Source organism: Anomaloglossus baeobatrachus, chromosome 6 (genome assembly GCF_048569485.1).
Source record: "Anomaloglossus baeobatrachus isolate aAnoBae1 chromosome 6, aAnoBae1.hap1, whole genome shotgun sequence".
Classification (NCBI taxonomy): Eukaryota; Metazoa; Chordata; class Amphibia; order Anura; family Aromobatidae; genus Anomaloglossus; species Anomaloglossus baeobatrachus.
In genome coordinates, this window is record NC_134358.1 from 123112016 (window position 1) to 123128610 (window position 16595).

Genomic DNA, 16595 nt, shown 5'->3' on the forward strand with positions numbered 1-16595 from the left:
TCTCCACTTTTTCTCCACTTTTTCTCCACTTTTTCTCCACCTTTTCTCCACTTTTTCTCCACTTTTTCTCCACTTTTTCTCCATTTTTTCTCCACTTTTTCTCTATTTTTTCTCCACTTTTTCTCCACTTTTTCTCCATTTTTTCTCCACTTTTTCTCCACTTTTTCTCCACTTTTTCTCCACTTTTTCTCCACTTATTCTCCACTTTTTCTCCACTTTTTCTCCACTTTTTCTCCACTTTTTCTCCACTTTTTTCTCCACTTTTTCTCCACTTTTTCTCCACTTTTTCTCCACTTATTCTCCACTTTTTCTCCACTTTTTCTCCATTTTTTTCTCCATTTTTTCTCCACTTTTTCTCCACTTTTTCTCCATTCTTTTTCTATGGTCGGTCTACCCATTAGCTTTGCCATGCATACTGTAGCTCTACACCTACTGCACATGTTACTTTATGATTGACATCTCTTTCGTACCAGAGCTGTCTAAGTCTACTCTGACCCCATATTTGTCATTACTATATTGTCCTTGTACTGTATTATGACTTTTGTATCATGTGTTTCATTTCTTGCTGTGTTGCAATTTTTTTGCTGCATCCCAATTGTACCTCTACATTGTTCGAGTTTATGTTATTGTTCTTTCACTCTTATGTGATACTGATTATTGTCATTTTTCATAATTACATGCAGATAAGTCCAATCTGACGAAGGCTCAGGCCGAAACGTCATTTGTAACTTGTTTTGGACAAAAACATATATGCTTATGAAAATTTTTTTTTTCTTAATACGGACCAATAAAGAGTGATTTTGCATTACTATCCGTTGTGACTTACTGACTTAGTCTGGGAGATTTAGAGTGCCGAGGTTACTCACTAATTTTATCTATTATTACCTCTGAGCACCTATATACCAGTGAGCAGAGCTTCCTCTACAGTAGTTCTCCTGATTAGGCATGCCCTTACCTCATGAGCAGGGCATTGCAGCTTTGGTAGCAACCATTACGACATGGACTCTGCTGCTGTGGACCCGAGAAGAGTGAGTGCAGATTCATTGCACCCACACTCCTCACATGAAGGGTCCGCACTCCTAAAAAATGGGGGATACGTTCCCTGAGTGTCCCCCCCCATATTCTAGACGGTCCAGAGTCGTCGTGGGACCCCTTTATTTTTTTTCTTACAATAAATTGGTGAAAGAGGAAATGTTTTGGGGACTGTTTTTTCAAATAAATTTCTTTTGTCGATTTTTTTTTTTTGTTAGTACTGACAGTTTATGATGTTGAGTATCTAATAGACGCCATGACATCACAAACTGCTGGGCTTGATCTCAGGTTACTTTACAGCTAGTATCAACCCGATTTATTACCCCGTTTGCCACTGCACCAGGGCACGGGATGAACTGGGGTGAAGCGCCAGGATTGGCGCATCTAGTGGATGCACCACGTCTGGGGTGCCTGCGGCCTGCTACTTTTAGGCTGTGAAGGCCCAATAACTATGGACCTTCCCACCCTGAGAATACCAGACCACAGCTGTCTGCTTTACCTTGGCTTGTGATCCAATTTAGGGGGACCCTACTTTTATTGTGTAATTATTAATATTTATAAAATAATTATAAAAAAGAGCCTGAGGGGACCTCCACATTGGATCCCCAACCACGGTAAAGCTGCCAGCTGTGGTTTTCAGGCTACAGCCGTCTGCTTTACCCTAGCTGGCTATCAAAAATGGGGGGATCCAACGTCATTTTTTTTTAACTATTTTTTAAATAGAAAAAATTAATGGGCTTCCCTGTATTTTGATTGCCAACCAAGGTAACGGCAGGCAGATGGGGGTGGCAACCCATAGCTGTCTGCTTTATCTGCGCTGAGAATCAAAAATACCGCGGAGCGCTACGTCATTTTTTAAAGATTTATTTTTACAGCACTGTGATGTCCAGCAATCAAAATACAGGGAAGCCCATTTTATTTTTAGTTATTTAAATAAAAAATTAAAAAAAATATATATGGGCTCCCGCTGCATTTTTTGTATTGCTAGCTAAGGGTAATCCAAGCAGCTACTGGCTGCTAACCCCCACTGCTTGGTGTTACCTTCACTGGCAATGGAAAATCCAGGGAAGCATTTTTTATTTTTTTTTGCCAAAAAACTACAAAAAAAGGACGTGAGCTTTGCCATATTTTTGTATGCTAGCCAGGTATAGCAGGCAGGTGCTGGAAGAGTTGGATACAGCGCCAGAAGATGGCGCTTCTATGAAAATGCCATTTTCTGAGGCGGCTGCAGACTGCAATTCGCAGCAGTGGGGCCCAGAAAACTCAGGCCAACCTGTGCTGCGGATTCCAATCCCGAGCTGCCTAGTTGTACCTGGCTGGACACAAAAATGGGGCGAAGCCTACGTCATTTGTTTTCTAATTATTTCATGAAATTCATGAAATAATAAAAAAAGGGCTTCCCTTTATTTTTGGTTCCCAGCCGGGTACAAATAGGCAACTGGGGGTTGGGGGCAGCCGTACCTGCCTAGCATACAAAAATATGGCGAAGCCCACATAATTTTTTCAGGGGGCAAAAAACTTCTGCATACAGTCCTGGATGGAGTATGCTGAGCCTTGTAGTTCTGCAGCTGCTGTCTGTCTGTATGGAGAAGAGCAGACAGCAGCTGCAGAACTACAAGGCTCAGCATACTCCATCCAGGACTGTATGCAGAATTTTTTTGCCCACCAAAAAAATGACGTGGGCTTCGCCATATTTTTGTATGCTAGCCAGGTACAGCAGGCAGCCACGGGCTGCCTCCAACCCCCAGTTGCCTATTTGTACCCGGCTGGGAACCAAAAATATAGGGAAGCCCGTTTTTTTTTAATTATTTCACTTATTTCATGAAATAATTAAAAAACAAATGACGTGGGCTTCGCCCCATTTTTGTGTCCAGCCAGGTACAACTAGGCAGCTGGCAATTGGAATCCGCAGCACAGGTTAGCCCGAGGTTTCTGGGCGCCTCTGCTGCGGATTTCAGTCTGCAGCCGTCCCAGAAAATGGCGCTCTCATAGAAGCGCCATCATCTGGCGCTGTATCCAACTTTTCCAACAGCCCTGGAGCCGGGTGGCTTGTTGGGTAATCATGAGTTAATACTGGCTTTGTTTTACTAGCCAGTAATAAGCCAGAGATTCTTAATGTCAGGCACGTTTGACCCGGCCATTAAAAAATACTTTAATAGAAATAAATACACAGACACATTAGAGACTCCATCTTTATTACCCCCTGTCAGCCCTCCACGATCCTGCTCTTCTGTCTTCTTTCTTTCTAGTGTAGTAGTAGTGACGATTGTAGTGAGGATGAGGTTCCCCAGCCCATCATGGGCTGGGGCATCTCATCCTCACTACAATCCTCACTAGTGTAGTAGTAGTGACGATTGTAGTGAGGATGAGGTTCCCCAGCCCATCATGGGCTGAGGCATCTCATCCTCACTACAATCCTCACTAGTGTAGTAGTAGTGACGATTGTAGTGAGGAGGATGAGGTGCACCAGCCCATCATGGGCTGGGGAACCTCATCCTCACTACAATCCTCACTACAATCGAGAAGCAGCGTGCAGCCTTCACTCCATGAGTGATCAGTGCTGGCTGTCAGCGGTAACAGCGGTAATGCTGACAGACGCGTTACCATTAGTGATGAGCAAGTACTAAAAAGCTCGGGTGCTCGAAGCTCGGGCCGAGCCTCCCAAGATACTCGTGTACTCGGGCCGAGCAACGAGCCCAATGTTATCCTATGGGAGACCCGAGTATTTTTGTGAAATGACCCCCCGGCAGCATGGAGAAACCCTAAAAATGGCACAAAAGTCTCAGAAGAGTGCTCAAATGACATGGCAACAGCATGGGGAAGACCCCTTGAAGCATTTATCACTGAAAAGTCACAGCTGTGAACAATTTTGTCCGCGTTTTACGCCATTTTTACGGACTCACCAGAAAACCTTCCAAAATGACCCCAAAATGATTTTTCATGGCGGAAATGTTAAGGGCACATACCCAATAGTGAGATAGAGCTGGTGTATGTTACTTTTTGAGATTAATACATGAAAGATTTTACGTGAAAACATTGTGTGGCACTCCGATGTCCCTGAGAAGAGACGTACATGAAGGCCTCTTGAGTCTAATGTGCCCATTTTGAGGAAGTGAGTCTTTGTAGTATTTTCCTTTGCCAGGGCAGTCCAAAATTGTGAGGTTCACCAATGCCCCTGCATACAGACGTGCATGAGGGCCTCAAAACATTAAGTGTCCATTGTCAGGAAGGTGGTGTATTATAGTATAGCCCTTAGGCAGGGCAGCCAAAAATTGGGAGGCTCCACATTGTCCCTGGATAGAGACGTGCATGATGGCCTGTAAACCTGAAGTGCCCATTGTAAGGAAGTGGGTCTATTGTAGTATAGCCCTTAGGCAGGGCAGCCAAAAATTGGGAGGCTCCACGTTGTCCCTGGATAGAGACGTGCATGAGGGCCTGTAAACCTGAAGTGCCCATTGTAAGGAAGTGGGTCTATTGTAGTATAGCCCTTAGGCAGGGCAGCCAAAAATTGGGAGGCTCCACGTTGTCCCTGGATAGAGACGTGCATGAGGGCCTGTAAACCTGAAGTGCCCATTGTAAGGAAGTGGGTGTATTATAGTATAGCCCTTAGGCAGGGCAGCCAAAAATTGGGAGGCTCCACATTGTCCCTGGATAGAGACATGCATGATGGCTTGTAAACCTGAAGTGCCCATTGTAAGGAAGTGGGTCTATTGTAGTATAGCCCTTAGGCAGGGCAGCCAAAAATTGGGAGGCTCCACGTTGTCCCTGGATAGAGACGTGCATGAGGGCCTGTAAACCTGAAGTGCCCATTGTAAGGAAGTGGGTCTATTGTAGTATAGCCCTTAGGCAGGGCAGCCAAAAATTGGGAGGCTCCACGTTGTCCCTGGATAGAGACGTGCATGAGGGCCTGTAAACCTGAAGTGCCCATTGTAAGGAAGTGGGTGTATTATAGTATAGCCCTTAGGCAGGGCAGCCAAAAATTGGGAGGCTCCACATTGTCCCTGGATAGAGACGTGCATGATGGCCTGTAAACCTGAAGTGCCCATTGTAAGGAAGTGGGTCTATTGTAGTATAGCCCTTAGGCAGGGCAGCCAAAAATTGGGAGGCTCCACATTGTCCCTGGATAGAGACGTGCATGATGGCCTGTAAACCTGAAGTGCCCATTGTAAGGAAGTGGGTCTATTGTAGTATAGCCCTTAGGCAGGGCAGCCAAAAATTGGGAGGCTCCACATTGTCCCTGGATAGAGACGTGCATGATGGCCTGTAAACCTGAAGTGCCCATTGTAAGGAAGTGGGTCTATTGTAGTATAGCCCTTAGGCAGGGCAGCCAAAAATTGGGAGGCTCCACGTTGTCCCTGGATAGAGACCTGTTAGGTTCTTAGTGCCTCCGTGCTTGCATTTAAAAACCGCACGTGTGTGCCTGTTGGTGGCAGCTTTCCGCTGCATTTGTGTGAGTTTTGCAAAAACTTGGATATAACGCACAAGTCTAGTGAATACACATCAGCACAGCATTGCAAAATGCGCAAGGGCGTTGTCAACGAACAAGGAAGTGGACGTGATGGTGGTGCAGGCAGAGACCGAGGTTGTGTGCAAGCTCTAATTTCGCCACAACAAAGGGCCACATCTAGTCGCTCGCACGTCCTGTCCCAAATTCTTGGGGACCGCAGCAGTTCACCGCTCTTGAACCAAGATCAGTGTCAACAGGTTGTTAGTTGGATAGCGGATAATGCTTCCAGTCAGATTGGCACCACCACAAACACTCTGTCTTCCACACGGTCAAGTGTCAGTAGCCGTGATACTGCACCGCACATTTCAGAACCTGATCCTCCTTCCTACCACCAGGCCGAGTACACGTCCACGGACATTACTGATCCCACACTTGGACACTCGGAAGAGCTGTTCGTTCACGTTTCCATTCACAAATTCTGGCCTCTCGCCAGCTCCTGTTGAAGTGGGCCATGACGAGATTGTATGTACAGATGCCCAAATATTTGAGCAGCCACGTTCTCACGAAGTTGGCAACGTGTCTCAACAAGGGGTGGACGATGATGAGACACAATTATCAGGAAGTCAGGAGGAAGAGCAGGGTGCGGAAGAGGAAGACGACGTGGTGGATGATCCAGTAACTGACCCAACCTGGCAGGAGGATATGCAGAGCGAGGACAGCAGTGCACAGGGGGAGGGAGGCGTAGCATCACAACAGGCAGTAAGAAGCAGAGTGGTGGCCCCAGGCAGACGTCAGGCAACTGTTCCCCGGAACAACACGACACAAGGTGCCTGTACAAATGTTAGGTCTTCCCGAGTCTGGCTGTAATACTATTGTATGTATTGAGGATTTCGATTGCGTTAGGGCAATGACAACCAGAGACGAGTTCTTGGTGCAAGACGTTTATAATATGCAACCAGCAAATATGTACATAAACGGAACAAAAACACAGTAGAACATAAATACAGGAAATACCTTCCAGGGACGGAGCGAAAGGGAATTCCCGGGACCGCGCACCGGACTCACCCAGGGAGACCACCAAGAGCGAACCCCTATACAGGGACTGTCTGGCAATCACCCCAGAAGCCCTAAATGCGCAGCAGCCGGGACACAAAAGGGCAATAGGTAAGTCCAAAAATGTCCGTACGTGATGTGAGTCCAGATTGGTATTAAACGGAAGGAACCGGGCAGAAGTGCCGACCAAAGATGGCAAACGGAGTCCGGGCACAGCTAGATGATACCAGATGAAGTCCAGAGTCGGTGTCGGTTGTTTTCCAAGAGGATCCGAATAACAATCAGGAACCAAAAGCAGCAGGGCAGGAGCACACAGGAAGCAGTATACTCAGGCACTGGACTAAGCTTTAGGGGCGGCTTTTAAACAGATGGACAGGAAGTAGGGCAACAGAACAGAAAACTCCATGTTAACAAAGGGCAAGCTCTTTCAAAAGAAAACTGGAAAACCCGGAACTCTGACACTGGCAGTTTTTTAAGTTGGCTCCAGATGATTCTAAAAAGGCCATTTGCAACACCTGCCATGCCAGCATCAGCAGGGGTACCAAAACTAGCAGCCTGACCACCACCAGCATGATCAGGCACATGTCAGCCAAGCACCCGACTTTGTGGGAAGTACAACAGAGTCGAGGAGCAGTGCTTGCTGATGTCACTGCTACGTCTTCGCTGGTTGTGCATGCGAGCCAATCCCCTGTCCATGCTGCCTGCGAACAAGCCTCCTCCACTCCTGCACCTGCAGTTGCCTACGCAGAAAGAACACCATCATCAAGCACGTCCTTGTCCCAGCGCAACGTTCAGTTATCCATTCAGCAAACCTTTGAACGCAGGCGCAAATACACTGCCAACACCCCACATGCCACAGTTCTAAATGCTAACATTTCGCGACTGCTTGCGCTGGAAATGTTGCCTTTTAGGCTGGTTGAGACAGAAGCATTCCGCGACCTGATGGTGGCAGCTGTCCCACGTTACTCGGTCCACAGCCGCCACTATTTCTCTCGGTGTGCCGTCCCCGCATTGCATAACCACGTGTCACAAAACATCACACGTGCCCTGAACAACGCTGTTTCAGCCAAAGTCCACCTAACCACAGACACGTGGACAAGTGCATGTGGGCAAGGCCGCTACATCTCGTTGACGTCACACTGGGTTAATATTGTGCAAGCTGGGACCCAGTCTGAGCGAGGGACGGAACACGTCCTTCACACACCAAGTTTTGCAGGCCCTACCTCAGTCAGGGTTTCACACACACTCTACAGCTCCGGAATGTCATGCTCCTCAGCCTCCTCCTCCTCCTGCGCATCCTGATCCACTTTACCCTCCACACCAGTCCCAAGCTGGAAGTGTCGCGGGCGGAGGAGGGGACGGTGCGCTCTCCCACTGCTCGGGTCCGGCTGACGCTGCTCTACGGCTGCTGCTGCTCGTTGGCTCGAGCGATGGCCGGATCCCGGGGACTCGAGCGGCGCTACTCGCCCGTGAGTGAAAAGGGGTGGTTTGGGTTTTGGGGATATTGTCCGTGACGCCACCCACGGTTGTGGTGATTGTGTGGACACCGCCGCTGCTCTGGACGGGGATCCCGGGAGCCTGTGACAGGGAGCAGCTTTGTTGTTATTTCTCCCCTCCGTGGGTAGGGGGGTTGGTTGTCCCGGGGCCTGGTGATGGGGTAGACATGGATGACAGGCGGGTTGCGGGGCCTGATGAGGTGCAGGGTCGCAGGGGCAGCGCTGTGCCGCACGGCACGGAGGTACTCACTCAGCCCAATGATGATGACACAGTTCACGGTTAAACAAGTGGCTGGATGGACGGGTCACTCGGACGGCTGCGGTTGTTCCTCCCTGCAGGTTAGTGATGACTGTCTCTCCCTGCACCTAAGTTAAGTGTTGGTAGTGATGGTTTCCCAACGGTAACCCGCTCCCCGACCTGGATATGGGCCGGAGGAGCCCCTTTTGCCCACAGGCGCTGGCCCTGGGAGACGGTTGCCCTTGGCGGTGGCTGTGTCTCCCCTTCACGGTTGTACGGTTGCCTTCTATCTGGACTTGGCTGTTTGGAAACCCTGAGGTTCCCTTCACTAACGGATTTGGCAAATTCACGGTGACACCAAGCCTTGCCGGGATCCGAAAGTCCTCTGCCAATGGTGCTGGCTTCTCTTTGTATACCGGTCCGGTACGGCCGGGTCACCACCCGTCCACGGTCCTTACGGCAGACTCCAATCGGCCTCCACTGCAGACGGTCACCACATCCTGCCAACCTTGCTGTCCTGTCCGGGCCACACACCCGGACCAACTTCAGGCTCTTTGGTGTCACTTTTCTCCTCTCTACTACTTTCCTCCTTCCACTTCCTTAGCTTAACTCTCACTGCCTGTGTTTTCCCTCCTCCTCGGTGGGTGGAGACCAACCGCCTGGCTCCACACCCTGGTGTGGACAACAGCCCCTGGGGAAGGCAACAAGGATTTTGTGTTTTGACTATGATATGCCTGCAGGGAGTGTGGGGTGTTTAAGTGTTGTGCTCTGTGGCCCCTGGCTTGTCCAGGGCGACACAGAAGCACTGCAGCACTGCCTCGGCGAAGCGGCAACAGGCAGTGCTGAAGCTAATCTGCATAGGTGACAAACCCCACAATGCAGAAGAGGTGTGGACAGCTCTGAAACAGCAGGCAGATCACTGGCTCACAACTCTGAACCTAAAGCCAGGAAAGGTCGTGTGTGACAATGGCCGGAACCTGGTGGCGGCTTTGAGGCGAGGCCAGCTGACACATGTTCCATGCGTGGCCCATGTGCTCAACCTCGTGGTTCAGCGGTTTCTAAAGTCATACTCAGAGCTGTCTGATCTGCTGGTAAAAGTTCGCCGCCTGTCTGCACATTTTCGAAAGTCACCTACTGCTTCAGCCGGCCTTGCCGGCTTAAGACGCCGTTTGCATCTTCCGGCACACAGACTGGTGTGTGATGTCCCCACGCGTTGGAATTCAACTCTGCACAAGTTGGTCAGGATATGTGAGCAGAAGAGGGCAGTTGTTGAGTACCTGCATCACCTAAGCCGTCGGGAAATGGGTCAAACTCCACACATAACACCTGAGGAGTGGAGATGGATGTCCGACCTATGCACCATCCGCCAAAACTTTGAGGACTCCACCAAGATGGTGAGCGGCGATGACGACATTATTAGCGTCACCATACCGCTTCTCTGCCTTCTAAAATGGTCTCTGCTCAAAAAACAACCATGATGCATTGCAGGCGGAGCGCGATGAGTTTGAGCAAGAAACAGTAGTGGGTGTGGGTGATGATAACACACAGCCCAGCCTCGTCTCATCACAACGTGCAGTGGAGGACTATGACGAGGAGGAGGATGAAGACATGGAGCAACTCTCTGGCCAAATTGAGGATATGACATGCAGTCATATCCTCGGTTCAGCGTGGCTGGCCAGAGGACAGGGTAGATGATGAGGAGGAGGAGGAGGAGGACAGCATGTTCAGTCATCGTGTTGGTCAGGATACTGAAGTGATGGCTGTTAAGAGTCTGGCACACATGGCTGACTTTATGGTAAGCTGCCTGTCTCGTGACCCTCGCGTTAAGAACATCTTGGCCGACAATCATTACTGGTTGGTAACACTGTTAGACCCACGCTAAAAGGAGAACTTTATGTCTCTTATTCCCGAGGCGGAGAGGTCAGGCAAAATGCAGCAGTTCTAGAAGGCCATAGTCACGGAAGTAGGCAAAGCATTCCCCTCACAAAACGCTAGCGGCATAGGTCATGAATCAGTGGACAACCGAGGCGTACAGCCGAGAGAGGCACAAGTCCAATCCGCCAGAGGTAGGGGAACAGTCTTTAAGATGTGGGACAGTTTTCTCAGCCCCTCACGTACCACAGCCCCTGAGGTGCGGGGTAGTGCCACAAGAAATCCTAAGTTTGCCCAGATGCTGAAGGAGTACCTTGCAGATCGAACAACTGTACTCCGACATTCCTCTGTGCCTTACAATTATTGGGTATCCAAGCTGGACACGTGGCATGAATTGGCTCTCTACGCCTTGGAAGTCCTGGCCTGCCCTGCTGCTAGCGTTTTGTCAGAGCGTGTTTTTAGTGCCGCAGGTGGAATCATTACAGATAAACGCACCCGCCTGTCAACTGAAAATGCTGACAGGCTGACTCTGATCAAGATGAACAAGGGTTGGATTGGGCCAGACTTCACCACACCACCAGCAAATGAGAGTGGAATTTAAAGTTTGCCATGTACCTCCACTCACCCATGGGTACACACTTCTGGACTTTGGATAATCGCTGGACTGCTCCTGCTTCTCCTCATGTGCCACCATGATGATGACCGTTACAAATTGCAATACTTAGGCCTTTGTTTCAGGTATACCCCCAGTGGTAAATTTTTTCGCCCATTCTTTGCAGAATGGACATTACAACGACAGGAGACCCGCTCCTTTGCAATGGGAACAATGTTTTGAGGCCCTCATGCACGTCTCTACCCAGGGACAACGTGGAGCCTCCCAATTTTTGGCTGCCCTGCCTAAGGGCTATACTACAATAGACCCACTTCCTTCCAATGGGCACTTCAGGTTTACAGGCCCTCATGCACGTCTCTACCCAGGGACAACGTGGAGCCTCCCAATTTTTGGCTGCCCTGCCTAAGGGCTATACTACAATAGACCCACTTCCTTACAATGGGCACTTCAGGTTTACAGGCCCTCATGCACGTCTCTATCCAGGGACAACGTGGAGCCTCCCAATTTTTGGCTGCCCTGCCTAAGGGCTATACTACAATAGACCCACTTCCTTACAATGGGCACTTCATGTTTACAGGCCATCATGCACGTCTCTATCCAGGGACAATATGGAGCCTGACGCTGCCACCGACTGCCACACACATGCTGTTTTTAAATGCAAGCACGGACGCAATAAGAACCTAACTGGTTTTTCGGAGCGACAATTACTGAGAAGTCTGACACTATCAGACACTGCTGACTGACGTGTATTATACACTAGACTTGTGCGTTATATAATAGTTTGTGCAAAACACGCACCTGTACCCTGCCACCGACTGCCACACACGTGCTGTTTTTAAATGCAAGCACGGACGCAATAAGAACCTAACTGGTTTTTCGGAGCGACAATTACTGAGAAGTCTGACACTTTCAGACACTGCTGACTGACGTGTATTATACACTAGACTTGTGCGTTATATAATAGTTTGTGCAAAACGCGCACCTGTACGCTGCCACTGACTGCCACACACGTGCTGTTTTTAAATGCAAGCACGGACGCAATAAGAACCTAACTGGTTTTTAGGAGCGACAATTACTGAGAAGTCTGACACTATCAGACACTGCTGACTGACGTGTATTATACACTAGACTTGTGCGTTATATAATAGTTTGTGCAAAACGCGCACCTGTACGCTGCCACTGACTGCCACACACGTGCTGTTTTTAAATGCAAGCACGGACGCAATAAGAACCTAACTGGTTTTTAGGAGCGACAATTACTGAGAAGTCTGACACTATCTGGACTGTTTTACACTGTGTACACCAGCCCCAGATATGATGAAGGCTGGTATACGGTCACCACTACCCTGCCTGCCTGCCTGTATACTGCTACAATAGTCCTGACAAGGACTCTTCTGGTCACTAGCCTGTATTACGACCTGGCTATACCCTGCCTGTATATAGCAACAATAGTCCTGAGAAGGACTCTGCTACTGTACTCCGACCTGGCTATACCCTGCCTGCCTGTATACAACTAGAATAGTCCTGAGAAGGACTTCTGGTCACACTGTTTGCAGCCCTGCTCCGGAACTAACTATAAAGGGCCGCAAAGCTTTCCCTGAATCAGCGACACTCTCCCTGCACTGACTGTCTGGATAGTTGTGAGCAGAGCACAGCGCGCCGGCCGATATAAAGGCTCGGTCACGCTGTGCAGGCCGGCCAATCACTGCAATTCCACAACTAACAGGGCTGTGGCATTGCAGTGGTCTGCCAGCCAATCCCTGCATGAGGGCTGGCTCTCAAAAGAGCGCCAACATGCAGAAATGAAGACCACGAGTACAGCACGAGTATCGCGAGATTACTCGGTCCCCGCCGAGCAGCCCGAGTACAGCGATACTCGTGCGAGTACCGAGTAGTGACAAGCATGCTCGCTCATCACTAGTTACCATAGCAACGGTGCTCTCGGAGCCGCGGTTAGCGGTGACGTCACCGCTAACTGCGTTGCTATGGCAACGGTGATCTCCGTTAATGACCGGCTGTGTCAGCCGGTCCCTAACGTAACGGGGAGTCGACCGTGTGCTAGAGCATGTCGCCGGTACACGGCGATACACATATGTGCACCGTGTACTGGAGAGATGCACTCGCAGGTCCTACATGACGCGTCATAGTCATGTGACCAGTCTGTAGCCAATGAGATAATAGCCACGTGACTGGTCACATGGCTATTTTGACGTCACGATAGGTCCTGCATCTCTGCTGGCAGTGCCGTCACCGGGAGGATTCAGCAATCATCGGATGGAATAGCGGCAGGAGACAGAGTGCAGAAGGGATCGCGAGGACCGGTAAGTGTTATGGCAATGTTTATTAACTGTTTGTGTACATTTATAATGCATTTTTATGTGTTTGTGATTGCCTCCCATTATAGCCTATTGGTTCGAGTTCGGTTCGTCGAACGTTCGACGAACCGAACTCGAACGGGACCTCCGTTCGGCGAGCCGACCTCGAGCCGAACCGGGACCGGTTCGCTCTTCTCTAGTGATCAGATGATGTGTCAGGTTCAAGGATGTGAATACCATGACATATCAGCTGATTGTATACATTTATACAATCAGCTGATGCTTCAGTAGAAAAAAAAACTACACACGTCTGTGCAGAATCCCGTCCAATTGCTGCAGGACCCGGCGGCAATCAGTGATATGTCACAGAAAAAGTCACTTCTAAAATATCGATTCTTTATTGTACAAACATTTTTTTAAAAAGATTTGTACATATACTTTTGTGACTTCACGGACAATTTCGACTGCGTGAATGTATTCTGGGCACTCCTAATTTCTCTATCTTGGATTTGTGAGAGCCTCGGAATATAGACATACTTGGACTAAATTCAGTCCAATCGTATATATTGAAGGTCGATTGGCGCGGTGATATACTTACTCCCAATTTCTTTCCTTTTGGGGTATATCACTGGTCTTTCAGCTGTATGACCAGCTGGAGTCTTTCATATTTCGCTGTTTGTTGTTGTTTTTTTGTTTATGTGTGTATCCTTAAAGATTTATATGTAAAAATCTTTTAAAAACATTTTTTGTACAATAATGAATCGATATTTTAGAAGTGACTTTTCTGTGAAATATTACCTAGTTAGATCACTTCAAACTATTTTTTCTCTGTGAATTATACAGTAATCAGTGATGCGGTCACCTGACAGCATCAGCTGATAGTTTAAGCCGGCCGTGCGGTAAAAAGCCGACCTCACCGCGAGACTTATACGATCAGCTGATGTGGTCAGATGACCGCATCAGCTGATCACCGGCAGGTCCTGCAGCCATTGGACATGTCCAGGTAGTCTGCAGACAGGTGAGTATGAGATTTTTTTTTTTACTGTTCACTTTTGATTTTGATTTTGCAGCTGCTTCCACCTCCGGACAAGAAGTGGAACCAGGGGTGGCGGTACCGGGAGGATTCACGCTTCTGTGTTTACCAACAGAAGTAATCCTCTTCCTGTACGTCACTGAACTACCCACCCCTTGCGTTTATAGCTGCGTTTTTAGTCATAGAAACGCAGCTATATTTGCAATTTGCGCTTTTCATTGCATTTTTGAACATCTCATTGAACTCAATGGGGGGAAAACGCAGTGAAAAACGCAGGAATAATTGACATGCTGCGTTTTTGTGGGCACCACAAAAACGCAGTTAAAAAAAAAGCTGTGTGCAGACAGCCAAAATTAAAACTCATAGACATTGCTGGTGAAGCAAAGTCATGCAGTTTTCTGAACAAAAACGCACCCGAAAAATGCTCAAAAACGCTGCGAAAAACGCCTAGTGCGCACATAGCCTTATCGACATGCAAGGTATGAGCTATCTTTAAGGTAGGTTATAACTTTGAGAGTGCGGTGCCACTTGCGTTTTGCACAGACGAGTGCAATCTGATAAAACATAGGAAAATTGCAGATGGACACTATGGGGCAGTGTCCATCTGCAATTGATTTCTCATGCCATGTAGGCATGAGAAATGAATTGCAGCATGTTGTGTTTGGCAGCGATTCTCGGCTCACACACACCCATACAAGTCTATGGGTGCATATGAAACATTGCACTGCACTCGCATGTCATCCGAGTGCAGTGCGATGTACGCAGAGACAGGCCAGGGAGGAGAGGGAGAAAGTGCTCCCTCCCTCCTGCCTCTTCTCCACAGCTGTGATCCGATCGCAAGATCAGATCACAGTCACATGACCCTCGGCGGACACTCGAAGCAGAGGGTCATTAGCATATCACTTCCAATGCTCTCGCATCTGAAGCTATGCGCAGGTGGAACCGAGGCCTAATGATGAGGAAAACCTCTTCAATGGTGATCCTGATAGACATGGGTCTTTTTTAGACCTACATTTACTAGTACAATGAATGATTGAGATATTTTCTGTAATGTCCCCTAATTACTGTGCAGACACTTGTGAACAACTTAGCGCAGCAGTAATATTCTATAAATAATATCCCAATTACTTATATTATATTGTTGTTTACTGACTTGTTCCTTTCAGGCACGTTTTACATGTGTGAACAGGATGTCATATTTTGAGACCAGAGTTGTTAATAATAAAATCACAGATATTTGCATCTCTAGATACCCAGGTGCTATTTTATTTGGCAAATTGTTGTTTACAACTTTTTTATCATTAATGTAATATAAATAAATAAAATAAAATGTGATATTTTAGTTGTGTATTTCTGTAGCATGACTGTATCTGGTGGATGAATATCTCACCTGTCAAGCAATGTTTTGCAAAGAAAAGAAAATCACATTGTGTTTTTAGATGTATTAACTGCAACGTCGTAGGCAGAAAACCTGATTATTTTCCAACAACCTGATTTCACAAATGGAAAAGCAGCATCTGTTTTCACGCAGCTTCACATATGGCTATCAATGTCGCTTAGAAAAGCTTGTGCAGGTAACTGAAGCAAAAGAACCTCTCTGGAGGGCAACAACCTGAGGGACCGAGAAGCAATGCTCCCAAATGGTGAACAGTTGCTCTCTAGGAACAGCGAATGTACTTTTATCAGATGAGGTCTCTGCTGATTTCACAAATGCAAAGAGGAAATATGTTACTGGATCCAGTTTAGATATATTCTATTGAGTATTATAATGGATTTTTTCCACCTTACTTTATTGTAATAGAAATAAAATGCTTGATATGCTCCAAAATCTCAAAAGTGTTTTCAGTAAGAAAAAAAATAGAATCTTCATAGTAGCTAAAATAGCAGATTTATCCATACTTTCCTTTTAACCCTCTCCCCTCATCCAGTTGGAAATCTTGTAGTCACTAATGATCTCTTGCTGGTGCTTGAGCACTGTGCTTTGAGTAGGGACGTAAAAGTAGAAATAAGCGAATCGATGCATGGCGGATCAAGTTCAAGTCTAATTTTGTGAAATTCACAATTCTACACAAATTTGAACACTTTGAGATTTGACTGTCAGAAAAACTCCAAACCCTACCATTTTTCACAATTGAGAAACATCCAAGAGTAGGCTAATGAAGTTTTGTGCCTATTTTGCCCTGCAGCTATGACATCACATCCTAGTTTATTAAGTATATTATAACATCTTGTTCAGTACACCACTGGGCACTCGGAAATCAATGTTTCCCAATACAGTACAGTTGGGCACAGGTCTGGTGATATTCCATCCTCAGATTCACAGAGCAAGACAGATCATAATTAGTGATGAACGAACTGCTCAGTGCTCGGGTGCTCTAAACTAGAGTTGAGCAAACCTTATACTGTTCCAATATAACAACAACGCTTATAAAACAATTAAAAGTGGAAGTGCACGTCCTATATAGATGGAAGATGAGCCCTCTGAATTATTATCTT